Genomic DNA, 26,685 nt, shown 5'->3' with positions numbered 1-26,685 from the left:
CTTCAAAATGCCTATACAAGATCAGGCATGGATCTAATGGAAGTATTGAGAAATATAAAATGGGTAGGTAGAAAATGGGAAACTCAAGTTCCACTTGAAGAACCACCACCATCATCATTGTGACTATTACCATGGCTAAATCACCGCTGCAAATTAGAGTGATTAGGATTGTCATTGTTTGGTCTATCCCTTACACAGAACAGCATTCGACCAACTATATTGGTACTAGAAACGCCCTCAGTATGTTTGATTTTTTTATACCCTCTGACCTTCTTGGCAAGGGCATATGCATCACTACCATCAAAAAGCATACATGGATCATTTCAGTGTATAATATAATCAATCTTATACTTGTTAAACAATTTCTTCATGAAATTCTCATTTATTGCATATGGTGCATCAACTATAACCTCTTTGACCCACTTCAAACCACTCACCATCACCATCCTTTCTTCGAAAGACAAGACCGAGGATCCTTCATTAGCTAATTTCCTCATTATTGACCATGCAAATGACCAACTTGTCACCAAGCACACGCGCCTGCCTAAGAGCATTGGCGTGCCCATAGTGCAGCAAGTCAAAGAAGCATCTATCCATGTAAACCCTAACCTTCTTCTTCCAGTCGTTCCACCTAGGAAACAACCCAAACGACAATGGCAGCAAGGCCGAGAGTAGGCCCAGGACAGGAAGTGCGCTAAAGTAGCCAATGGAGAGGCCCAGCAGGGCAGCCATGACCAAGAGGCCACCCATAACACAGGCAACATAGACACTTGCATAGCAGCCTTATGAGAGTGTCTAGGGCTTGAAGTAAGTCTAGGTATTTTTGACCCTAGACACCCTCATCTAGTTCACCTAAGAGCGCCTAGATCTGTTCCGAACATAGTCATCTAGTTATGCAGAGAGCATCCAAATCTGCTAGCGACGCTTGCACAGCTCCTCCCTGCGTCCGAGACTCCTAGATGAGATTTCTATATTCTGAAGTTTTCACTCAGTGTTCGGCACAACGACATCAGTATCCAACAGTTGTCTACAGTCAGTGATAGCATATTACAATCATCAGAATCAAAGTTTTGTTTTCAAGCATGATTAGATCTTTTTCATGGATATCATAGTTGTTTTGTTGCATAGATAAAGTTATGGATCATTGTACTCTCTTTTGATGAATCATTTAATGACGCTCTAAGAAGAAGAAGATTCGCAAGGGTTTTCCCCATAGTGGGTTTTTCCCTGGTCTCGGATCAATCTCAGTGTCTCTATGTGTGTGTGCATGTTTTTCTTCTACTGTTCCCTTTATGTTCCACTGCATTGATAATAATGATGTTGTTGTTCTTTCTATATAATTGCATATGTTGATGTATAATGGTGTAGATCTGAATAATGTAATGATGATATGGGGTGAACTTAATGTATTAATGATGAAATGCAATTATCAAACCAAAGAACAATATAGCCCTATGAAAAATTAACACAGTGTGGGTTTCCCTTCCAAATTTGGGGCTTTAAGCTCATAATAGTGTTATCTCCCTAAGTAGGAGTGGCTAATAAACAACCCTATTAGGTGTTCCCAACCCCTAAGTGAAAAGACAGGTCCCTGGTACATCCTTCAATTGATAGGTGTCATGTGAAAGATGATAAATGGATTGGGACACAAGGACCGCTAGGCCAAATTCCATGGGTTCAAGGAGAGAAACGATGAGGGATGTCCACATATTTTGTGTATAGATGTAGGAGGGAGAAATCGTGGATACATGAGTCACTTGAACCTTTGTTTTTCCACTCTTCTTCATTAGCCTTTTGCCTTTTCTTGATTTTTTCTTTGTATCATTGCTCAACGGTCCAAAAAATGAGAGTATGTTGTGTATAATGTAAGCAATTATTACCCCCTTAAGGTGGCACAGTTCATTGCCCACCAGGGGTTGGGACATGCATGGGTTCTGTTGTCACACAGAATGTCTAGGCACAGCAACAATGACTCAGATTGGGAGCTATCACCCTGATCCCCAATCTCTTTATTTAAATCTTCTCCCTAGAGCAGACTAAGGGGGGTAGACCCTATAGAAATGAAATGAAGAAGGATCAGTTGGGAACCAACCAATCCGAGAGACAAAGTTGAGTGACCAAATACTTGTTTAGATTTAACCAGACTTAAATGATTTGATTTAAACAATTGATACTAGTGCCTTATGGAGTCAACTATCTTGCTAGGAAATTTAGGACCAAGCACAATATAGAAAATTGTTGCTAAAGAAATTGTTATTATGATGAAAAGAGATGCAAGATGCGATTAGCAAAGGGATGAGTGAGTAGTCTTAAGGTAAGATCATTTAAGGCTCAAGTACTTAGTATTGATTAACTTAATGACAAGAGTACTTAATGAAATAAAGAGACAATCTTATACAAGACAAAGTGCCAAATATCTCAAGTGTCAATAAGATAATCAAGATGACCATAAGATATATGCTCTTAAAGAAAGATCACTAATATGCCAAAAATTTATAATAACCATAAGCCAATAATGATATTAATGTCAAGAAAAAGAACTAGACCATTTATGCTTCAACGACAATTCTTCAATAAGATTATCAACGCTCCCTTTGAACAATTAGGATTCTTCCAAGATAATGCCAATGACAATTAGATTCAACCCATTCAATTTTCTTCAGATTACTCAATATTACGCAAATGGAGTAAATCACCTTCAATGCTACTTAGCTCAAACAGAATTATATTTTAAATGCAATTACTATTCACAAGTCAAGGCATGAGAAATGCTTTAGAAAGATAAATATCGACTATTCCCAACTTAAATGTTCTTTAAGGAAGCAAGCTTATATATGTGATTTTGAAGTAGGAAATCAAAAGACAACAGACACTTAGACTCGAAATCCAAAATCCAAAAAACTAGTAAAATTTGTTGATGTAATCTATGTAAACCATTGCCCTTACAAATGAAACAAAAGCACTTATTTTCAGAGATGATATCTATGACAATAGTTATGTTTTCAGAGACAATAAGAGTACCAAAAAAAAAATTATGACAACAAAGAAATGCTTGTTGCAAACAAATATATCAGTCCTCTGAAAACTTGTGACAGTCACCTTCACAATGGTGTTAGAACACTTAATTTTCAAAAATTGTTTTTTAGGACAGCGGTAAGAAAAACTTTAGGACAAAATAAACAAATGTTATGACAACAGTAATATGACAATGAAAACAGTAAGCTATCAATGTTATCTTTATGCCAAAAATTTACTGAAAATTTTCCAAACTTGCCCACATGAATTATCAAAAATTTTCAGCCTATTATGATGTGATTTCTTGAATTATATCAGATCTGATATACTTATTGCAGTCAACAATTAAAATATAAAATAGGCTTAATGATGGATGTCCAACTCAAAAAACTAATTCCTTAATGTATTAGACAACTTAGGAACTGATTTTAGGCTAACCCACATAAAAATTTTCCACTTTTATATTTCAAACTTCGAAACAGAATTATTCGAAAATAACAGTCACCCAAAAATGTAGATCTAGGCCAAATTTTTGATACCCAATAAACATAAGTGACTTATTAATGTATTTAGCAATTTTTTTCAATTAATTTCAAACCACTTAGATGTGTTTTTCACCACTATTAGAAAAGGTATATGACTGTTGTAGCAAATAATGAGGAAAAAAGAGTTTAGAGATCAAACTCTTAGGCCCTAGGCTCTGAAGATCACTTGCCCAAGTTGCCAAAAAAAATCAATACTTAAAACACAATTTTTTACCAATTTTTCTGCAAAAGCCCACCAATGATCACCACGGATTGAAAGTTGGCTGGTCCAACTGAAAACTTCCCTGAACGCCCGATGATCTAAAAATCAAGACTTTCCTGCAAAACTCAATTCAACCATCAAAATAGAGCGAGAAAATGATAAAAAAATTCAGATAAATAGAGATACCTGCAATTACATTCTAAATTTAAATTATCACTTAAATCCCAGCGACTAAGCAAGATACCTGTACTCAAATCACTCTTCAAAAGCTATTATCAATGGCTAAAAAAAAAAATTCAACATGAAAACAACACATCTTACAGTATTTCCATGAAGAGTAACACCGGCGAAAATTAATCCCAAATTCTTTCTTTATTATATGAATAAAAATTTACACAAGGGCTTTTCGCTTAGCACACAATCAAAAGATCGGAGGAATGGACTGACAAATGACTTCCTATTTAAAGGTAAATTCTCTAATAGCTAGTTCGGGTGATCCTCATCAAAGCAATCTCAACCGTTGATGAGGATCAAAATTTATTTTAATCTCATCCGTTGAAATTTTAAATTCTTGAGAAAAATCGAATTTTTCAATTAAATGCATTTTAATTAATTCAAAAATTAATTTTTTGAATTAATTTCCCCAAAATTTTGACTTTGACTTAACCCCAAAGACCAAAGGCTTAAAATTTAGCAAAATAATTAATTTACCTTAGGCCCGGGACCTTTTAAATTTTGATTTTTAAGGACCAACGAATTTTGCCTTCGGAGAATTTAAATTTACCTGGGACCTAGAATTAATTAAATTTCTGGCTTAGGATTTTAATTAATTTCTGGCCAAAAAATTTAATTAATTACCCTATGAGGGGATAAATTATTTTTACAACCCTCAAAACACTTTACATCATGATTTTCATATTTTTTACATCTCAAGGGGGAAACCCATTTGTAAAAGACCTTCACAGACTATCCATTTCTACGACACAAATATTAGCCAACAGACTAAGCAATTTGTAACAAAATAACCTAATCAAATAGTTTCCCAAATCACTTTTACATAGACTCGATCTAGAACACTAAGACTCGCCTAAGATCCTAGTGATAAAATACATTCCGGCTTTGGGGTAAGACTGAAGGAAAACTCTACCAACCACCGAGAATGGATTGGTGAGACAAAAAACCTCCCGGAATGTAAATCATCACCAGAAAAGTAGGTTTACCTAGGCAATTACATACACGACACGGATCTGCTGAGATTATTTACATTTTACACATGCAGAAAGGGTTTACAATATAACATGATGATCAAGTTGATGATGATAGTTGAACGACATGGACATGTCGATCAAGCGATATCCCTTTTGCAAAAAAAGGGGGTGTACTGCTATGGGTCGTTGACACGTAGTGATCAACACTAACCAACATGGGAGCTTTCCCGATGGAACCTTTAATGTCTTTGAAAGTCTTCCATCCATGGACACCCCACCCAAAAGGGTTATATTTACTTCTTCCAATGGAAACGATTAGATAGGGTTTTGTTCCTATGGTTCTTCTTAGTCCAAACTTTGCTAGGGTTTACAAACCCTAGATGTTGATATCTTTAAGACCTATTACTTAAAAATTGCAAATTCTACAACTGTACTAGAGGGTTAGTTGCAAAACCCTAGTCAAGCCTTCTATGCATGAGACTTTCATTACTTGATCATATAGAGACTAGCAAGGAAAGACATCAAATGCTATCATAACAATGATCTCTAAAAAATATATCGGCACAAACCCTTATTATGATTCATTATTATCATTCAAGAGATCATTAACTTAGCATTACATGTACTATAAATGACATTAATTCCAACATTTCATGCGTACCTTTTTCAATTTTATTTGTTCTCTACTTTTCCCTTCGAGTATGGTACTATATTGTAACTACTAGGAGTTGCTTAAAAGATATGCTTACACTAAATTCGGACTTTATTCAATTCTATCCATACACTTCTACAACTAGGTCTTCATATGGTCTTCACATTGATCTCAGCCCTTCGTCCTTCGAGTTGTTAGTTTTTGGTTATTATGGTAGCATCAGACATACGTTCTAGTCTCTAAGGGGTCAGAGAGACTAAGGAACATGAAATCTCCAATACCCAAAAATGGTTTCGCGAGATATGGATTGGAAACACCTTAATTAAATTAATTCATTGGATAATTAAAATTTTCCAAGTCTAACTTAGGAACACTAGTTAATTAAAGTGTATTAATTAAGGAAATTGACTTTTACTCTAGAGACTTCTCAAAAGTAATTGGACGAAGTCTAAGATGATTTGAGTCATCAATCACGATTAGATCTTGGTCGTTGGTGCTCCAGCAAGATAATTATAAGAGCAGGTCGATGCAGCTTGGAGAAGACACATCGAATGAGCAAGGGAGCAAGGCAGTGCAAATTTCTCAATACGAAGTATTCAACAAGGGAAGAGTTCGAGCCAGCAAAGCATCAGTGAGAGGGTTCAATAGAAATTGGAGAGAGATTTTCAAGGGATATTTCCACGATTTACAGAGTCAAAGGGAAGGCCAATTTCTTTTGCGGGAGGGTTGTAATAGTGGGTGCAAGTTCTCCAGTACGTAAATCTAGGCAGCGGGCCATATTTCCAGTTGTCGGGGATCAAATCTAGAGGATAGAGCGAGTTGCATAGTGCCAGTGCAGAATCAACAAAATCTTAATTTCTCGCTAGTGCGTATTTCCTGCAGCAATGTTTTTTGTGCGCATTTACTGGAGCAGGTCAAGTTTGATCAAGTGAGGGAAATGGGAAACAGAAGGTTTCCAGGATGATCTACCAATTGGAGTGGTGGAGAAAATTTTCTGAAGCTTTACCAGTGTTTTGGCAAGCAGATCTATGTACTCTCTAATTTGCTTAGCATAATAAAATATAACCCCTCATTTGTTGCACCAATTTTCCCTTCGAGGTTTTTCTAGGGATGTTAGTCCAAATATTGGTGTCATTGCATATGTGTGCATTATTTTGTAGTTCCCAATAGTGAGTTGTTCGTTGTTTGTGTTAAAATCTGAAGGTTCTAGGCAGAAATTTAAAATTCTTTGTAGAAACTTGAAAGTTTTATGCAAAAAATTGAATGTACTTTGAAGAAAACAGAATCGAATTGAATGTACTTTACAGAAAGCTTAACATACTTTGCAGAAAATTGAATGTACTTTGCATAAAGTTGAATGTACTTTGCATAAAGTTGAATGTACTTTGAAGAAACCTAAATATACTTTGCGGAAAACTAAATGTACTTTGCAGAAAATCGAATGTTCTATGTTGTTACAATTACTTAAAATGCAGATTTCTTCTTCACAACTTTTCAGATCAACAATTGTAAATAGAACATAAACTTAAAGATCATATGAAGACAGCCAAGCACAAATATGAGACATTGAGAGTTTGGTTCAATGACCAGGGCAAAACCCACAAGGGGAAAACCCCAATGATTCTTCTTCTATTAGATTTCTTCAATTGTTCAATAGAATACAGAGAAAGAGAATGAGGTTGAAAGTCACCAATGTCTGATCAACTTGTAATTGAAGTGCTCTTGATCTTTGCTTGAAGATCTCCTCCTCTTGATTAGATTTTGTCTTTCACACTTGCTCTAGCTTTTCCCTTGCGCTTACTCTTCACTTGTTCTCACACTTCTCTTGCACACATTCAACTCTAGCTCTCCTTCTTCACAATGAACATACTACTCTCAACTCTTGTTCTTACTTAAATATATGATAGAAGAGAGGAGTTACAAAATGAATTCATCCCTTGAGTCAATAATAGGAGAATTGACTTCCATGAGGGAGGAGTTACTTGAAGAAAAATGTAACTCATCCCAAGAATAGAGAGAGAGGTACACTCGTCTTACGGAGTTACAATTTGAATTACGGAGTGGGAGAGTTACACTTAGATATGAGAAAATATTTGGTGAGAGTTACAAATCGAATTAGATCAAGGAGTTACAAGTGCATTTAATGAGGAGTTACATTTTTGCCATACATTGAATTAGAGAGGGAGAGTTACATTCTCTTAAGTGTGGAGTTACTATTTTATTCCAAGAGAGAGGTTCAATTTGCCAAGCAAGAGATTCTCAATTTAATTACTTATTTAATGAGAGAATTCATTTTTATTAATCCATTAAAGGTAAATGACTTTAGAATATTTCATTTTTATCATAATAATAATAATACTAGTAAGAATAAAAATATTAAGTCTTGATTTGTATAATCATGATTGATTTGATTTTGAAGTGGATGCCATATGTCGAGATCATCATTGATCATTTAGACATGCTTTCTATTTTTGGAAAGTCACTTCCAAATTGAGATGTGATTTACTATTTTTGGAAAGTCATATTAGAATTGTTAGAAATGAAATTTTATTATATGTGGTTCAAACAAAACTGAAAGATATGATTTCTTCTAGGAGAAATCCATCCCTGTGCTATGAAATTTTAACACTCCCTCTCAGCTAAGGAGGGATTTCTTTTTTGCATCAAAGAACTTTGCTTCCTCTGATCTCTTTCATTCATATTAGTTCAACTTTTCTCTGTAACATTTGTAACAATGAAGTCACAATCTAAAGAAGAATCATCCACTTGACACAAATTTGGAAAGGAAAGGATTATCACGTCACATAGACAAGGATTACACTCAACCAATTTTTATCTCAAAAATTTAGGTAAAGATTACACTCAACCAATTTTCATCTCAAAAAATTAGGTGATAGAACATAGGCATCATATAGACAAGACTCAAACAAGTCACACAGATAAGAATCAAACACAACCAAGTGTCAAGAGGTGGAACACCTACATCCTAAACAAGTCATACAAAAGAGTCTCACTACACCTATTGGCCAGATAGGTGGCTCTTGCCACGTCCTAGATTGTGAGTCGGATGCATACAGAGGCCTACTTTTGTGGCACATGTTGATTTGGGGTAGCATCAGATGTGCTCTAGCCACAAAATTTGGTGAAGAGGTTGGGGCACATGAGATCTCCAATACCCAGAAAGGGTTTGGGCAGATTCTAAACAGTTCAGGAAATATTAAAATAATTAATATTTTTAACAGAGTCCCTAAGTCTAAACTTAAGGAAAATAAAATATTAATGGGAATTAATATGAAACTGTGTTAGAATGGTCCAAAAGACATGGATCAAGCCAGATCTAATCTTAGCCGTTGATTAGGGACTTAGTCTCAGTCGTTGATATGTCAACAGGAAAAGTATAAGAGGAGGCTTGAGGGTCACTTGGAGAACACACCAGAGTGATCAGTCATTCTATTCTCTAGAGCGGGGTTTGCTAAGAGAGATAGAATTAGTGATTAGGAGTTGCAGCTGAGGGGCATTGAGTACAGAGAGACAGAGAGGCAGAGATAGTGTCGGGAAAGCAGCGCAGTAGCCAGGAGAGTGACACAAAGCCAGCCAGGGCTCACACAGAGGCAGCCAGGAGCTACGCAGAGCCTCAAAGAGGCTAGCGTTGCTGACACAAAGGGCCAAAGGGTTGACGCCATTGTTTTACAAAACGGCCGAATCGACTCCGACTCGGCCGAGTCGAACCGAGTCAAAGGCATGGGGAGTGACTCGGCCAGCTACCCGGTTCGGTTGACCGAGTCATCCAATGACTCGGCCGAGTCATATGTGACTCGGTCAACCCGGCCGGGTAGCTGGCCGAGTCACTGTTGGGACGGCTGGGCAGCGTAAATGATAAAAAAATTCATAACAGAGACTTATATATTGCAAATTAGACATATTGGAGCATGCTCTCACCACTGTTAGCTTCAGAATGCTGAGATATTGTAACAGCCTTTTGTATTGATCATGATGTTAGAACAGACCAGAGAAAATGTTCAAACAATGATCATGAACGAATGTCCTTAAGTTAATTAATTGACAACCGCCTGATGTATATAGGAATTGGATGCCTCTTAATGTGTATTGTGTGTAGAAATTTCACTTAGACGTTTTATGACAGCAAGAAGCACAAGTGAAATCACAATATAATGAGATAGATAATTGCTATTGTTAATAGTGATTTTTCAATTTGACAAATTAATGCATCTGAAAGATAACTCACAAAGAGAGAAATAATGCTATCTACTATCGCATAAGTCAACTAACAATGAGCTTCAGAGACAAAAGGAAAACACCAGGCCTAAGATATGGTACAGTGAACATTGAATCAGCCTGGATATGAATGTTGGACTCCAATTTGGCAATGTGACCCCTTCAGAATGCAACGCTGAGCCTGCAATTACAAATTTATTGGCCCTGTACTGTATACATTAAGGAAGAGACCCTGTAGATGCTGGTGGCTGAGGGAGACAAGGCTGAACAAGGCTGCAGAAAAGAGAAATAAGCCTTTTAGACCTGTGATAATGCCCAATAAGCCAGTGGCCAGGGTAAGGAAAGATAATCAGGCCTGTAAATCAACAGGGATAGTCACAAATGACAAATTCTCAATGTAAACTCACACCAATCCCTCAAAAATTCATCTCTAGGCCTGTAAATAAAATATCAGTATATATGATTAACAACAATAAATCTATTAAACCCCCAACGTCAAGGGTAAATGTCCCCTTTAAAGCTTGTAATAGGGTTTGATACCCTCGATGCCTGCAGCTAGGTTTCTTTTGGCAAATGTGGGCCAGATGGATACAAATTTGTCTTCCATCTATATTATAATGTTGTGTGTTTGGAAACATGAATGAAAATCTTTAAAATTATGTTTAAAATATTTAAAATTATGTTTTTTAATAAAAAAAAAAAATATTTAATGTATTTTTTACAACGACCGAGTCATTGAAATCGAGCCGGCCGAGTCATTACCGTTTCGGAGTCGGAGTTGGAGTCGATCCTCGGCCGAGTCGGAGTCGGAGTCGGAGTCGTAAAACATTAGTTGACGCAGGGCCCTTAAGGCTAACGCAAACCCATTCGGGGTGAAGCAAGGCCAGTGCTGGGCAAAGAGGGGCTAACGCAGTCCAAAGAGAGGCTGACGCTAGGGTTTCTGGGGCAGATTGGTGCTGTGTAGCTACCATAAAGTTTATCCGGGGTTACAGCCAGGAGATTTGTCAGAAACTAAGAGGTATTACTGCCAAGGAAATTCTCTATTAGGTAGGCTAGTTTCGGCACCCAGATTATACTCTGATATTGCTTAATAAGAAAACCCTTAGATAGCTGCATCGGTTTTCCCACATTGGTTTTTTCCAGGGACATTAGTCCAAAAATAATGGTGTAATATGGCGTGATTGCTTTTGTTTCCTTTAGTTGCTGATCTATAATATGTTGAGCATGCACTAGTATTTATTTTCAGTGTTTACATTGTAAATAACTTGTTAAGTAAAATAACAAGTAGGTAGGAATAAATCAGATAAAGTGCATGGAGGGTTTCTAGCTAAGTAAACTTAGAAACTTCAACATGATATCAGAGTGTGATTGCAGATCACAGGAGGACTAAGGACATCAACCGAGTGGAGCAATAGTAGCAAAAAACAGTTGTGCCGAGGTGACAAAAGTTGTTTCTAGCAAAGCAGCAACAAGGGAAGGGTGACGCAGTGCCTGCGTCATCAAGGGTGAGTCAAGAAGAGGCAACACAGAAGCTAAGGAAGGCAAAGGGAGCCTCACGCAATAGCCGGGAAGGCTGATGCAGTTGGCTGAGGAGGTCAGGTTGCTGGTGTCGGGATTGCACAGGGCCTAGGAGCTCTCATCTTATATTCTTAGGTTTCCATAGTTTTGGTCTGTATATTCATAATGATACTATGAGCGCTCTAGGACGTCCTCAAGATATGTTCTCAGATACTGCTATACAATTACAACCTATCTTTGCGCAATGGATACAAAACACTCATGCTTCAGCACCTGGTTCAACAGCTCCTCAGCCTATGGGGTATTAGCAGACGTTTCCAGCTGTTGTTCCCCTCCCAAGGGCAGGTTCTTACGCGTTACTCACCCATCCGCCACTGGAAACACCACTTCCCGTCCGACTTGCATGTGTTAAGCATGCCGCCAGCGTTCATCCTGAGCCAGGATCAAATTCCTCCTATCACATTCAAGGCCAGGTCTGGGCTAGGGAATGCAGGGATATCCCCTTGTTCCCCAGCCCCCCCAAGAGCTGTCTGTTGTGTTGTAATTTTATATGAATGAGATTACTCATTTATTTCTTTCTCAACATGCTCTTCTTTATGAATGCTATTTTTCATTCTCTTTTGGAATTCAACTCCGTATTATTAATGCGAAGAGAAAAGAATAGCTGGAATTCAGAGATAGAGGTGGCTTCTTTAGCAGGTTTGAATGAGAATTCTTGTCTCTTTCTCTACCTTACCAGCATTTCTATTAGAAAACTCTATAGTGCCAAAATTTCAAAAAGTGCCAAAATTTCATGTCGGCTCATCCCTATGATAAATCACTATAGGCCCTTTGAACGATCTTTTACCCTATTCGTGTGATATCAGTTCCCTAGAAAAGAACTAATATAGACGATTTATAGGAATTATCTTGTCGAGATCTCAATAGATGAATCAATCCAAACCTCAAATTTCAATTAGACCCCGATGATTTTATCAAATCCTCAAAAGGTTATTACCCAGGGGTTTAGAAGGTTGTGGGAATATTGTAGAGTGCAGCTGGTGAGGTATTGTAGTCAGCACAGTAACTGACAGAGCAAGGCCAAGAGGAGCTGCCACCAAGGGTTTCTAGCCGAGGAACTCGAATCAGTGGTGCAGTTGCACAAAGCAATCAGAGTAGGGGGCATCTCGACAGCGGCAGAAGGATTTCAAGGAGGGAAATTAGGACTCAGAGGAGTCCAGAAGAGAAATTTCAGACGGGAAGTAGAGACTCAAAGGAGTCGAACAAAGAACTTCCAGGAGGGAAGTAGAGGAGCATCATGGCACTACACGGAGTAAGAGACCAGGATAGACTGGACAAAGCGTCAAACTTCGCAGTCTGGAAGGCCAGAATCTTATCCGTACTTGAAAGAAATCGTGTCAAGAACTTCGCCTTGAAGGTAATAGCTATCCCAGTTGACCCCAATGATAATGACAAGTACGAGGAGGCAATGGCAAGGGCCAAGAGCATCATCCTTGACGGGGTCAAGGATCATGTAGTACCACACATAACCGAGAAGGAAACGGCATTTGAGATTTGGGAGGCTCTCAAGAAATTGTACCAGCATACTTTTGTGCAAAGAAGAATGCTACTTGAGAATCAGTTGAGGTCATATCAAATGAAGAAGGGAGAACCGATTGACACCTTCTTCGGAGGACTGGATGAGATCCAAGATCAATTCACTGCTATAGAAGCCACGCCGAATCAGGAATTAATGGTGAGGACAGCCCTGAATGTTGTCTCAGAAGACTGGGAGGTATTTGTCAAGAGTATAATGGGCAGAGGGACTCTCCCACCTTGGGATGAGATGTGGACAGCTCTTCACCAGGAAGAGATCAGACGATAGTCGAAGACGGGTAGCAGCAGCAAGGGGATCAAAGTCAAACTGGAGGAGGAAGATGTTGCCCTAGCATCTGAGGGAAAGCAGGAAAAGCGGAAGAAGAGGGATCTCTCCAAGATCAAGTGCTTCAACTACGGGGAGTTGGGTCATTATGCAACCTAGTGTCCAAGGAAGAAGAGTAAGGGAGAGTCTTCCGAGACTAAGGCAACACCAGCACGAGCAGAGAAGGAAGTTTTGACAGATGATGACTATGCCATGAGTGCACACGCACCACTTGAGCAAAAGTGGGGAGACATCGAGCTGTAGTCAGGCAGATGAGGGGCAGGATCCTCAAGGTACCCAGCCTCTTGGATTAGACCATGCTACGGGAGCCCTGAAGAGGAATAGCAGGACTTGCTGAGTCAGGTAGAGACAGATGCGGATGGAGTGGCAGAGAGAGCTACATTGCAGGATTCCCGAGACAGCGCGAGGCTCGCAGGTTGCAATAACGCGAGAGGCACGGGAGTATTGCACCAGTGCAAGATGGAACAGAGAGGTGTGCAACGGTGCGAGATGCAGGGAGGTGTTGCAACAGCGGAGAGGTCAAAGAGGGAGCACTTGTCAGTGGCAAAGGGAGCTTCAGCATCAGTGGGTGTCTTTAGCCCAACAAGGAGGTCAGATTGGGAGATCAGTTACTTACTTCTCAGTAACTGAGTTGTAGTGCAGCAATGGGTAGCACGATGCAACATGATGAGAGGAGGTGTAGTGCGGATGCAGTGCTGGGAGAAAGGACCAACAGCAGCATGAATGCAGAGGGAGCTGTCGTACAGCTGCAGCAATGGCGGAACCATGGGCAGCAGTACAAGATACAGCAATGCAGAGGATGGTGGGCAGCAAGCCTAGCATCAGCACAGGGACCAATGCCAAATGATCAGAGTAATACTCCGTGAGGAGTATTGCTAGAGCACAGTCCTTGCTAAGAGGGAGTGTTGATTTGGGGTAGCATCGGATGTGCTCTAGCACGAAATTTGGTGGAGAGATTGGAGCACATGAGATCTCCAATACCCAGAAAGGGTTTGGGCAGATTATAAATAGTTCAGAAGATATTAAAATAATTAATATTTTAATGGAGTCCCTAAGTCTAAACTTAGGGAAAATAAAATATTAATGGGAATTAATATGAAACTATGTTAGAATGGTCCAAAAGACATGGATCAAGCTAGATCTAATCTTAGCGGTTAATTACGGACTTAATCTCTGTTGTTGATATGTCAAAAAGAAAAGTATAAGAGGAGGCTTGAGGGTCACTTGGAGAATACACCAAAGTGATCAGTCATTTTATTCTCTAGAGCGGGGTTTGCTAAGAGAGATAGAATTAGTGATCGAGAGTTGCAGCTGAGAGGCATTGAGTACAAAGAGACAGAGAGGCAGAGATAATGTCGGGAGAGTAGCACAGTAGCCGGGAGAGTGCCGCAGAGCCAGCCAGGGCTCACGCGGGGCCACGCAGAGGTAGTCACGAGCTGCGTAGAGCCTCAAAGAGGCAAAGATTGCTGACGCAGAGGGCTAGAGGGCTGACGCAAACCCATCCGAGGTGACGCAGGGCCAGTGCTGGGCAGAGAGGGGTTGACACAGTCTAGAGAGAGGCTGACGCTGGGGCTTCTAAGGCAGATTGGTGTTGAGTAGCTGCCGAAAGGTTTATCCGGGGTTTCAGCCAGGAGATTTGCCAGAAACTGAGAGGTATTACTGCCAAGGAAATTCTCTATTGGGTAGGCCAGTTTCGGCACCCAGATTGTACTCTAATATTGATTAATAAGAAAACCCTCATATAGCTGCACCGGTTTTCCCACATTGGGTTTTTCCAGGCACATTACTCCAAAAATAATGGAGTCATATGGTGTGATTGTTTCTGTTTTCTTTAGTTGTTGATCTGTAATATGTTGGGCATGCACTAGTATTTATTTTTAGTATTTACATTGTAAATAACTTGTTAAGTAAAATAACAAGTAGGTAGGAATAAATCTGATAAAGTGCATGGAGGGTTTCTAGCTAAGTAAACTTAGAAACTTCAACAGCACACACTATACAAGAGGTCCCTCATCCTTAGGAGCTTTCCAGCATCATTCCCTAATCTTGTGGGCTCCAATAGGGGGAAAGGCAGCTCAGTGTTCTTAATCAGTTGTGACTGCTTCCTAGAAGGGTCATGTCCATAAGTCTAAGATGCTCTCTAAAAACCAAGAACTTTCCTTTCGGTAAAGTCCCGGTAAGAATGACAGTTATCTGATCATCAATGGAGCTGTGATGGAGGCTCACTGCTCTTCTCTGCACCATATCCCGAATATAGTGATACATGATCTCAATATGCTTGGACTTGTCATGAAACACAAGATTTTCTGCAAGACGAATCCTACTCTTATTGTCACAATATATAATTGTTGTGTCTGGAACTTGCTCAAATAGTTCCCCAAAAATCTTTCTCAGCCAAATTGTCTCACAACTAGCCATGCTAGTAGCAATGTACTCAGCTTCAGTTGTACTCGGTGCAACATACTTCTGCTTTCTACTCATCCAAAAGATCATGGAAAATCCCAAGCTAAAGCTGCACCCAGAAGTGCACTTTCTATGAGCAAAGTTATTTGCCCAATCAGCATCAATATCTCCATGAAGTCACATTTTTAGCAGTATATTTCAATCCTAGATTTATAGTTCCATGCAAGTATCTGAGTACATGTTTTGTAGCAATCCAGTGGGTATGAAAGGGATCAATCGTATGCTGACTTTAAGTGTTTACAGCAAAACATGTATCAGGTCTAGTGTTTACCAAAATAATCAAAGCACCAATGAGCTGTCTATACTTTGTGGGATTTTCTAGACTAGGTCCTGCAGCTTTGCCACGTAATTTCTTAAAGTTCATTTCCATAAGAGTATGCATGGACTTACATTTTACCATAGTAAATCTTTCAAGAATCTTAAAAACATATTTTCCTTGGGAAAGATAAATTTCACAAGTCTTTGCCAAACCTCTAGACCCAGAAATTAATCCATCAAACCAAGGTCTTTCATTTCAAATTCAAAAGCTAACTCCCTTTTACACTGGAGGATAAGAGGTTCTCCTCCTGTCAAGAATAAATCATCAACATACAATACCAAAATCAAAGGTATACCTTGGACTGTGTTGAAGTAGAGGTTTGGGTCTACATTGCTTCTAGTGAAACCAAGCTTTATCGGGCAATTATCAATGCGAGCATTCCAAGCTCTTGGAGCTTGCTTTAGCCCATATAAGGCTTTCTTCAGTCTGCATACATGACTTTCCCTATCATGCTCTTGAAAGTCTTGTGGTTGTTCCACAAATACCTTCCTTGAGGAAGCCATGCAAGAAAGCAGTTTTCACATCACTTTGGTGAAGAGTCCATCCCTGGCTAGCAGCGAAGGCAACAACAAATCGAATAGTAGTATATCGAGCTACATGCACAAAAATATCATCATAATCTATTCCCTCTTTCTGAGAGAAACCTCTAGCTACAAATCTAGCCTTATATTTTTCAATACTACCATCTGCACCATGTTTAATCTTAGACAACCATTTGGAAGTGACAACAGATTTACCTTGAGGTCTAGGAACCACTTCCCAAACATCATTCTCGATGATGGACTCGTATTCTTCAGTAATGGCATCTTTCAGGACTTGTTCTTTTGCAGCTTCTTCAAAGGTGCATGGTTCTGCCTAAATGATGTTGCTCATGGCAGCGACATACCCTTGAAATCGGCTTGGCTTCTTACTTTCTCTCAACGTTCCTCTTGGGCAGCATGTTGTTCAACATCTTGCAAGGTAACTCGCAGCCATAGTGGTCTCTTCTTGGTAGCAGGACCAAGTGGTGGAGAATCTAGAGGATCCATGGAACCCATTAGATTATCAGCAAGCTCATTCTCAAGTTTGGTTCAAACTCAAATGCAACCTCTTTTTCATTAACAGCCTATCTTTCAGCAATGGCAGGAGAGGAGAGTCTCTTGCTTTTCTAAGAGTTGCATCTTCATCAAATGTTACGTCTCTGCTAAACTCTATAGTTCTTTGACCAGATACATAAATTCTATAAGCTTTTGAATTATCACAATAACCAACAAATGTACCTTTCTTACCTGAAGCTTCCAGTTTGTTCCTTTTCTCTTTTGGCACATGGAAGTATACAAGACAGCCAAAGATTCTCAAATGACTCACCTCAAGCCTTTTACCAGTGAAGACTTCTTCAAGAGTCTTATTGTTCAAGGCCTGATGAGGAATTCTATTTTGCACATAAACAGTGATATTTGCAGCTTCTCCCCACAAAAACTTTGGTAGCTTTTGATCATGCAACATGACTCTGACCACTTCCACAATGGTTCTATTCTTCCTCTCAGCCACACCATTTCGCTGTGGATTGTATGGCATAGTGGTCTCTTTTTTTATTCCGACGTCTTTGCAAAGATCATTAAAATCATTGGAGGTGAACTCCCCCCCATTATCAAATCTGAAATCTTTGATCATCTTTCCAGTTTGATTTTCAATCAAAGCCTTGAAATCTTTGAACATGTCAAATGTGTCCCCTTTCTTTTTCAAAAAGAAAATCCATGTCTTGCAAGAAAAATCATCAACAAAAATTATGAAATACAAGTAGCCACCAAGAAAGTAACAGACATAGGTCCACATAAATCAAAATGTATGAGTTGAAGTCCCTGACTAGTTTTTGTTCTGCTTGAAGAGAATGGTTAGTTTTTGGTTATTATGGTAGCATCAAATAGGTGTTCTAGTCTCTAAGGTGTCAAAGAGACTAAGAAACATGAAATCTCCAATACCCAGAAATGGTTTCACGAGATATGGATCTGAAACATCTCAATTAAATTAATTGACCGAATAGTTAAAATTTCTTAAGTCTAACTTATGAAAACTAGTTGATTAAAGTGTGTTAATTAAGGAAATCAACTTTTGCTCTAAAGACTTCTCAAAAGTAATTTGACGGAGTCTAAGATGATTTAAGCCATCGATCACAATTAAATCTTGGGCATTGGTGCTCCAGCAAGAGAATTCTAAGAGCTAGTCGATGGGGTTTGGTTAAGACACATCGAATGAGCAAAGGAGCAAGGTAGTGTGAAGTATTCAATAAGGGAAGAATTCAAGAGAGATTTCCAGGGGATATTTTCCACGATTTCTAGAGTTAGGGAAGGTTGATTTTTTCTACAGGAAGGCCATAACAGTGGGTCTAAGTTCTCTAGTACGTAGATCTGGACAGCAAATCGTATTTCCAATTGTCAAGGATCATATCTAAAGGATAGAGCAAGCTGCCAAGTGCAAGTGCATCATCACCAAAGGATTGCAAGATCAGTAGAATCTTAGTTTCCAGCGAGTGTGTATTTCCTGCAGCAGCGTTTTTTGTGTGTTTATTGGAGGAGGCCAAGTTTGATCAAGCAAGGGAAACAAAAGGTTTCAAAGTCGATCTACCAGTTGGAGTGGTGGAGAAAAAAATTCAGAGCTTTGCCAGTGTTTTGGGAAGTAGATCTATGTACTCTCTAATTTGATGAAGATAATAAAATATAATCCCTCATCTTCTGCACCAGTTTTCCCTTTAGGGGTTTCCCAAGACGTGAGTCTAAATATTGGTGTCATTATATGCGTGTGCATTATTCCTCAGTTCCTTATTTATTTTTCCCAACATTTATTTTAGTTGTGAAGATTGTAGTAGTGAATTATTCGTTATCTATCGTTAATTAAATAACAAAATAAAAATAAATTGCATCAATTAGAAGAATAATTTCTAGTTTATTGCAATCATGGATTTTTCACACAAGCTAGGCTACAAACAACAGAGATGAATCCTAGAAGGATTCGGTCTTCAAGATATCCTAAGTACTTTTTGGTTATAAGATGTCATATTTCAAGCTATTGGCAACGTCTTGGCTTCTTAGATAGGTCAACTTCATTGATGTAATAGGTCCTTTTATGTATTGGAAGGGGGATAACGTAGTTGTTTCTCATACTTGTGCCAGCGAAATAGGCTTCATATACCTTACTTATCACAGTCCTTTCCACAAGGAGATATGACACTACTTTTGATAATTTGTCTCCTCTCACAGAGAAATATTTTGGAGTTAGATTCTTTATTCAAGGTTTTAGTCCCTTTTACAGACTATAGGAAGGTGATTTTTTCAAAGAGCTATCACAGTTCTATCCTTCATTGTAACGAGGTTGACTTCAGGTCTCCACACATGTCACAATATGATAAGCCTTACATCTTTATAGAAAACTAGCATATAGGCTCTGTCCTGTGCATATATCATGAAACAACATCCCACAAAACAATGTGTCTTAGAGTTCGCATAATACTTTGCATAGGTTGGTGTTACAATAGATGCTTTGACTTTCAAAGATAAGTAGCTACAATAAACTTGGATTTCCACAGTAAGCGCGGGTGCCTCAGAGAAGTGTTGCCACAGTGAATTCGAATATAAGCTTGAACTAATCTTTTAATCTTCTTTACTTCTTGTAGTGAGGGTATATGAATTTCTTCTTAACTTTCTATACTTCAATCTTGGTCCTTTTTAAAAAAGAATTCGGATTACATAGACTTTCCAATGTTGTGTAGTTTCTTTGGAAGGTTCCATACATCAACAGTTTCATGTCACAGATAGCTCGTAGGAATCATATGCCACTACCCAAACAAGTTTGAATTTGATTGCTTGCCTCAAAGATGTATATATAATGAATCGTTAATTGCTTCAGACATATATAATGAACTTCCTGAGAGATATATACAACGAACTTCTCCTAGCCTTTATGTAAATAAATGATTCAGATGACATGAATAAGTTTTTGTCTTACGTTTGATCTTCGCAATAGAGGTTTTGAACTTTCTTTTCTAGGTCTTAGTCTATATCCTTTTAGGGCTCAACCTAGAAATCATTCTCATAGATCATAAACTGATTTTGATGCCTTCGAACTTGAGTAGCCTTAATTTCAAACTTCACAGAGTTATAGAGCTAGGAGAAAGAGTATATGTTGCAAAGATATGTCACAGAGCTTGTATCAAGTCACCACCAAGTATCACCACAGTAAGTTCAATATACTAGTTCAAATCCATAAAACAACATGTTGTCATAGTAACTCGAATGCCATAGAAGTACAATGTCTCAAAAATTCAAATTCATATGCCACAAAAGTTGTGAAAAGTCAAGAATCCCACCCAAATCACCTACTACAACAACTAATTAAACTTCTCCTATCTGTTAAACAAATAATTTAAAGCTTCCTATTGCAAATATCAAAGCTAACACACTTAGACCTTCACTTCATTAATTAATTTGCCCAAAAGAAGAACAAAACAAACAGAGAAAGATGCATGAGTGACACAGTATTTTTCGGACAAATGTCCCCAAAAAAACCCAATGCACGAAAACCAGTGCAGTAGATCTGACGGTTTTTTATTATTATGCAGTAATTTCTTAATACAATTTTGGATGCCCTTCCAGCAATCCAGTTACAGAGAAAATAAACTAGCAGAAAAACTTAGTGAGATTACCTCACTCTACCCGGTAATTTCAGTTGTTCCGGCATTTGAACCAACTATCCCCGACTATCTCTACGCTGGCCCTGCGTCAACCTCAAAAATCTTTGCGTCAGCTAAACTAGGAAACGTCTACCCTTTGGAGCAGTTTCCAGCCCTCCCAGCTTAGAAATCTCAGCTCCCCAAAAATTTCGGATTTTTACACTAGAAGACTGTGCTACTTCTGGGTGAGCCCTTCTAGCTTTGCATCGATGCTCTGCGTGGGCCCTTCTAGCCCATCGTCAACCCCTCTTGGGTCTACGTTGCCTCCTCCTGGTGTCTCTCTGCCTCTCTGCTGTTGGTCCTGGATCCCAGAGAAGATACTCCAACCCAACTATCCCTGCCCCTCACTGCAAAATCTCACTATCAAAAATCTCTTGGCAGCTGCTGTGCTTCAGAAAATCGATTCTTTGAACTCTCTCTGTGTCTTTCCAATTGACCCTCAAGCCTCCTTAAATAATTTCCTCGTTGACATTCAACGAACCATATTAGAAGCTAATCAACGGCTAAGATCATTTTTGCTTGATCCTCGTCTTCTTCTAGAAGTTACACCCACAGTTAGATTAATACCCATTAATTATTTTATTTTCCTAAGTTTAGACTTAGGGTCCCATTAAAATAATTAATTATTTTAATAAAACTGTTTTTGGGTGGAATTTCCCAAAACGCTTTTTGGGTTCTTTGGAATACATGTGCCCAAGCCTCCCTGCAAAATTTGAGACTTAGAGCACATCTGATGCTACCAGAAATCAACACTCCCTCTTAGCGAGGAATGTGCTCTAGTAATGCAACCTGCTGAAGCATCACTCTATTTTGTAACATCTCCCTCTACATTGTTGATGTCTGACATGCCGTCCACCAACGACTGCGCAAATGTTGCATCTGTACTATTGTTGACCCTGCCACTGTCAACACTACATCCGTACTGCAACTCCCTCTGAATTTTTGCATCTGTGCTACTACTGGCATTGCCACTGCCAACTGCCACTATACTACAAATTGTTGTTGCTACTGCATCAACAACAGAAAAACATCCCAAATTACTAAACTAACTGTGTTCAGTATGATACCATGTGAATGTTGGAGCCTCACTGCTGCTAGTCTCTACGTTGACCCTCTAAATATACTGTGCTGCTGCTGACCTCTGCTTTGTGCCATTTGCACTGCTGCCAACTCTGATTTGCGTTGTTCAGTCTCTGGCGCTCCTAGCCACTGCAACTGTCTCTCTGACACTCCTCGACACCATCCGACACTAGTCCATCCTGCTACCACAAAACTGGGCTCCCATAGCAAGGTATTGATCCAAGAGGTGGGCTCCTCAAGGATCCTACCCTTTTGTAGCTCCTTCGAACTACAGCTCCAAATCAGCCCACCTCCCTCTTGGAGGTATCTCAACTGTCATGGCGAGCTCCTCCTCCTCGATCTTCGCAGGCACAGCCTTCGGATTGTGCTTCTCATCTTTGTCCTTCCTAAGAGGACATTGAGTTGCGTAGTGACCCATCTCACCACACCTACAGCACTCTATCTTTGAGACGTCCTTCTTACGTCTCCACTACTCCTGTTGTCCCTTCGATGCAAGGGATGCATTCTCCTCCTCCTCCTTGGGCTTCGACCCACTGCTGCTGCTTCCATCAAGTTTAACCTTGACTAAGTCTCTCCTCAACTCCTCTTGTTTTAGAGTTGCCCACATCTCATCCCAATTCGGCAAAGTTGCTCTGCCCAAGATACTCTGGACAAAGACTTGCCACTCATCTAAGACAGAATTGAGGGCCAGTCTAACCAACTCTGAATCTTGAGGTGTATGCCCCACAACAGACAATTCATCACGGGTCTCCTGAAGCTTTCTGAGGAATGGATCCACACGCTCCCCCTTCTACATCTAAGCAGATCTCAGCTTCTGCTCAAGGTACATCTTCTGCTGCTCGGAAGATCCCTGATACAGCGTAGACAATGATTCCCACCTCCCTAGCAGTCCCTCTGCTAGCGATGTGACATGCGATATGAGCCATTTCTGCCACAAGAATTGTCGAATTACCTCCTCTCTCCTCTGCGCAACACTATATTGGCCTACGCACTCCTTGCTAGACCTTGTAGATCTGTCTCTCTCCGTTGTTGCTCAGCAAGTGAGAATTCAAACTCCTTAGTTGGAAGTCCTCTGAGGAAAATTCCCTCAACCGTGCTCCTTCCTTCTCCTCTGGCGTCTTTTCTGCCTAGCAAAATGGCCTGCAAAAAACACTGTGTCCCACCAACTCTCCTGCTGAGGCTTCTACGTTGCTCCTTCTACCCTGGCAAAAACTTAATCTGGAAGCCCTTCTCTTCGTCAACTCACTCGAAGAGAGACTGCCTCGAAATTTCAGCCCTCCAGCTAGAACTGCGCAAACCCTCTGGGGTTTCGAACTGCTGCCTCCTGCAGCTTTTTCGAACTCCCTCTTCTGCTCAGTGCAGGGTCTCTGGTACTGTTCTTTCTTGCTTCACCTGCAATGCTCTGATACCATGTGAAAATTCGAGAATCCCACCCGAATGACCTACTACAGCAACTGATTAAACTTCTTGTATCTGTTAAACAAATTATTTATTATTTCCTACAGCAAATATCGAAGCTAACACACTGCAACCTTCATTTAATTAATTAATTTGCCCAAAACAAGAACAGAACAAATAGAGAAAGATGCACAAGTGACACAGTATTTTTTGGATAAATGTCCCTGGAAAAACCCAATGCGGGAAAACTGGTGCAGTAGATCTGAGGGTTTTTTATTATTATGAAGTAGTTTCTAAATACAACTCTAGATGTCCTTCCGGTAATCTAGTTACAGAGAAAATAAACTGGCAGAAAAACTTAGTGAGATTACCTCACTCTGCCCGGAAATTCCAGTTGTTTCGGTAGCTAAACCAACTGTCCCCGACTATCTCTGCGCTGGCCCTGCGTCAGCCTCAACAGGGTCTATGTCAGCCCAACAAGGAAACCTCTGCCCTCTGGAGCAGTTTCCCGCCCTCCCGGCTCAGAAATCTCATCCCCCCGGCAAATTTCGGATTTCTACAATAGAAGACTGCATTGGTTCTGCGTGAGCCCTTCTGGCTCTGCATCAGCTCTACGTAGGCCCTTCTGGCCCAGCGTCAACCCCTCCTGGGTCTGCACTGCCTCCTCCTGGTGTCTCTTTGCCTCTTTGCTACTGATCCTGGGTCCTGGAGAAGATACTCCAACCCAACTCTCCCGGTAGCTGCTATGCTTCAAAAAATCGATTCTCTGAACTCTCTCTGTCTTTCCAAATGACCCTCAAGCCTCCTTAAATAATCTCCTCGTTGACATTCAACGACCCAGATTATAAGCTAATCAATGGCTAAGATCATTTCTGCTTGATCATCGTCTTCTTCTAGAAGTTACACCCACAATTAGATTAATAACCATTAATTATTTTATTTTCTCAAGTTTAGACTTAGGGTACCATTAAAAATAATTAATTATTTTAATAAAATTGTTTCTAGGTGGAATTTCCCAAAACGCTTTCTAGGTTCTTTGGAATACATGTGCCCAAGCCTCCCTGCAAAATTTGAGACTTAGAGCAAATCTGATGCTACCAGAAATCAACAAACTTCATATGATTGGGATTGTGCATTGTAGGCTAGGGTCCCTCAGAAAAATGTGTGATTATGTGCTCCAATTTTAGTTTTCTTACAAATGAATAGGTGCTTCTCTACATGGTTCTTGCAAGGAGGAACTGATCTTCATACGAAACAAGACTGAACATAACTTTTTCTTGAGCTCAAACTCCAAACAAAAAATAGATCTTGAACTGATATGATGATATTAATTCGGATCACAAACAAATATAAGATTCAAACCTTCTTGGATGCTACAAACCTTCACATTCTATTCTTTGTATGTAACACAAGGATTTGGTGTCCAAGGATGTCCTTGAGTGAAGGCTGCTACAAAGATGATGATCTTCAAGTGTAATAGTTGCAAAAATGTCTTCAAATATGTCAACAAGATGTGATCTTCAAACTGTCTTTCTTCACCTTAGCTCTAACACCAAGTTGAGAATTCAAGACGCTTGTAGATTTGGTTAGATTTCTCTTAACTTGATAATTACTTGTGAATGTTTGTTTGCTTCTTATTAAATTTATATTCTATTCATCAAGCAATTACCGAAAATGTACAAAACATGAAGATCGCAAGAGACAAAGAACACAAGAAATTAGGCTCCAAGCCAAGGCAAAACCCCACAAGGGGGGAAACCCAAGAAATTCCCTTCTTATAGAATCAGACCAAAGCGAGATATCCAAGATTCAAGACCAAGACTACCACAAAGACACCAAGTGAGCCCTCCTTCAAGTCTCCTCAACAAGTCAAAGTCAATGTTGGTCAAATCTCTAAAATTTGGTCATCTAAAATTTCGATCCCTGAAATTTCGAGCCTGCACCAATGAAATTTTCCTCAAAAAAACTCTCACACGTGAATAAAATTAGGGCAGAAAATAAGATATTCCTCTCTCCTTTGACTTTGCTCTCTCTCCTTTGACTTTTGATTGTTTTCCCTCTTCTTTCACATAAATCTATGTGATGGATGGATGATTGAATGAGGTTGAACTACTTTGTATATATACATGTCCAAGATGTCAAATAGTTGGCTCTTTAGGCCAACTTGGTCTTGTGGAGAACAAATTGACTCTTTGACTCAAATAAAAATCATTTTTATTTTCTTACAAGAAGTCCAAATGGGATTTTGAGTCAATTACATTTCTTTGACTCATAATAAATTTTCTTTTGACTCAATTGACCCTATAAGCATGAAGAACATGCTTTGACTAGAAATAAAATAATAATAATGAATGTAATAAATGAATATAATAAGTACATCAATGATACATTTGTATTACAATATGAAGACCATCACTAGTTACATTTTCAACACAAAGAGATGCAGTATTCATGACATATTTCAAAAATTTGCCTAAGATAACCTATATGCCTTAATCCATCTTTAGAAAATGCTATCAAGTCATCTTGGTAAATATCAATTATCTTTCCAATTAAACCCTTAAATGCATAATCCATGGCTCTCGGAAATGTATCTCGAACATTGGACAACCCAAAAGGCATCCTCAAAGATTTAAAAGTTCCCAATGGTGTTGTGAATGTAATCGTATGCCAATCCTCTTTCTTAACCATGACTTGATTGTATCCTAAAGACTCATCTAGGAGAGACATCATCCCTAATCCTATGACCGTTTGAAGCAAAGTCTCCATATTAAGCAAAGGATAGTTATCTTTTTGGCATGCCAAATTTAGATTTCTAAAATCTGCACAATATTATGGACTCGTTTTTCTTTCTAGCAATCACCGAGTTTGAACACCATGTAGAATACTTAGTCTGAGCTATATGTGAAAATTCTATTGCAGTTACTGGTAATTATTCTTCTATCTTTGCAGATTATTTGTCTTCTGTAAATTAACTCACAGCAAATATTGAATAAAAATACAACTGCAATTTCACCAAAAATTAATCACAGCGATTGAGAAAATAACACAAAAATTGGACACCAATATTTTTGGACAAAATAGTCTCTGGAAAAACCTTGAAGAGAAAACCAATTCTACAGATCTGAGGGTTTATATTATTTCTTCAAGAAATCAAGGATTACATAAACTTCTTGCTTGACACTGGAAAAGCTTCGACAATTTATTTTCTTCACTTCCACTAAGCAAATCAAATTGGGAAATTCACGATCTCCCTCTGCAAACCAACTCGACCTCTCCTAAGTTATTAGCACTTCCTCCTGCAATATGCACTAGCTAACTGGAAATTCGAACTGGACTTCCCGAAAACTTGCATTGCCTCTGGGAAATCAATCTCAAGAGTAATATTGCCTTCAACAACTTGATAGACCAACTCGCACTACC

General features: G+C 39.2%; 1 protein-coding gene and 1 pseudogene across 2 annotated transcripts in view; both read right to left on the bottom strand.

Annotated features, from left to right (window-relative positions):
- LOC149228129 (DHHA1 domain protein) overlaps window positions 1–26,685 on the bottom strand; it is a 377,957-nt gene that overhangs the window by 153,583 nt on the left and 197,689 nt on the right. The gene's annotated exons all lie outside the window — the stretch shown is intronic.
- Window positions 12–25,953, bottom strand: LOC149228130 (ethanolamine-phosphate cytidylyltransferase pseudogene; annotated as a pseudogene).

Source organism: Pinus tabuliformis, chromosome J, assembly GCF_031772625.1.
Source record: "Pinus tabuliformis cultivar Carrire ecotype Pingquan chromosome J, CPIR1, whole genome shotgun sequence".
In the NCBI taxonomy this organism is placed as follows: domain Eukaryota; kingdom Viridiplantae; phylum Streptophyta; class Pinopsida; order Pinales; family Pinaceae; genus Pinus; species Pinus tabuliformis.
This window is presented reverse-complemented; position numbering and strand designations above follow the sequence as displayed.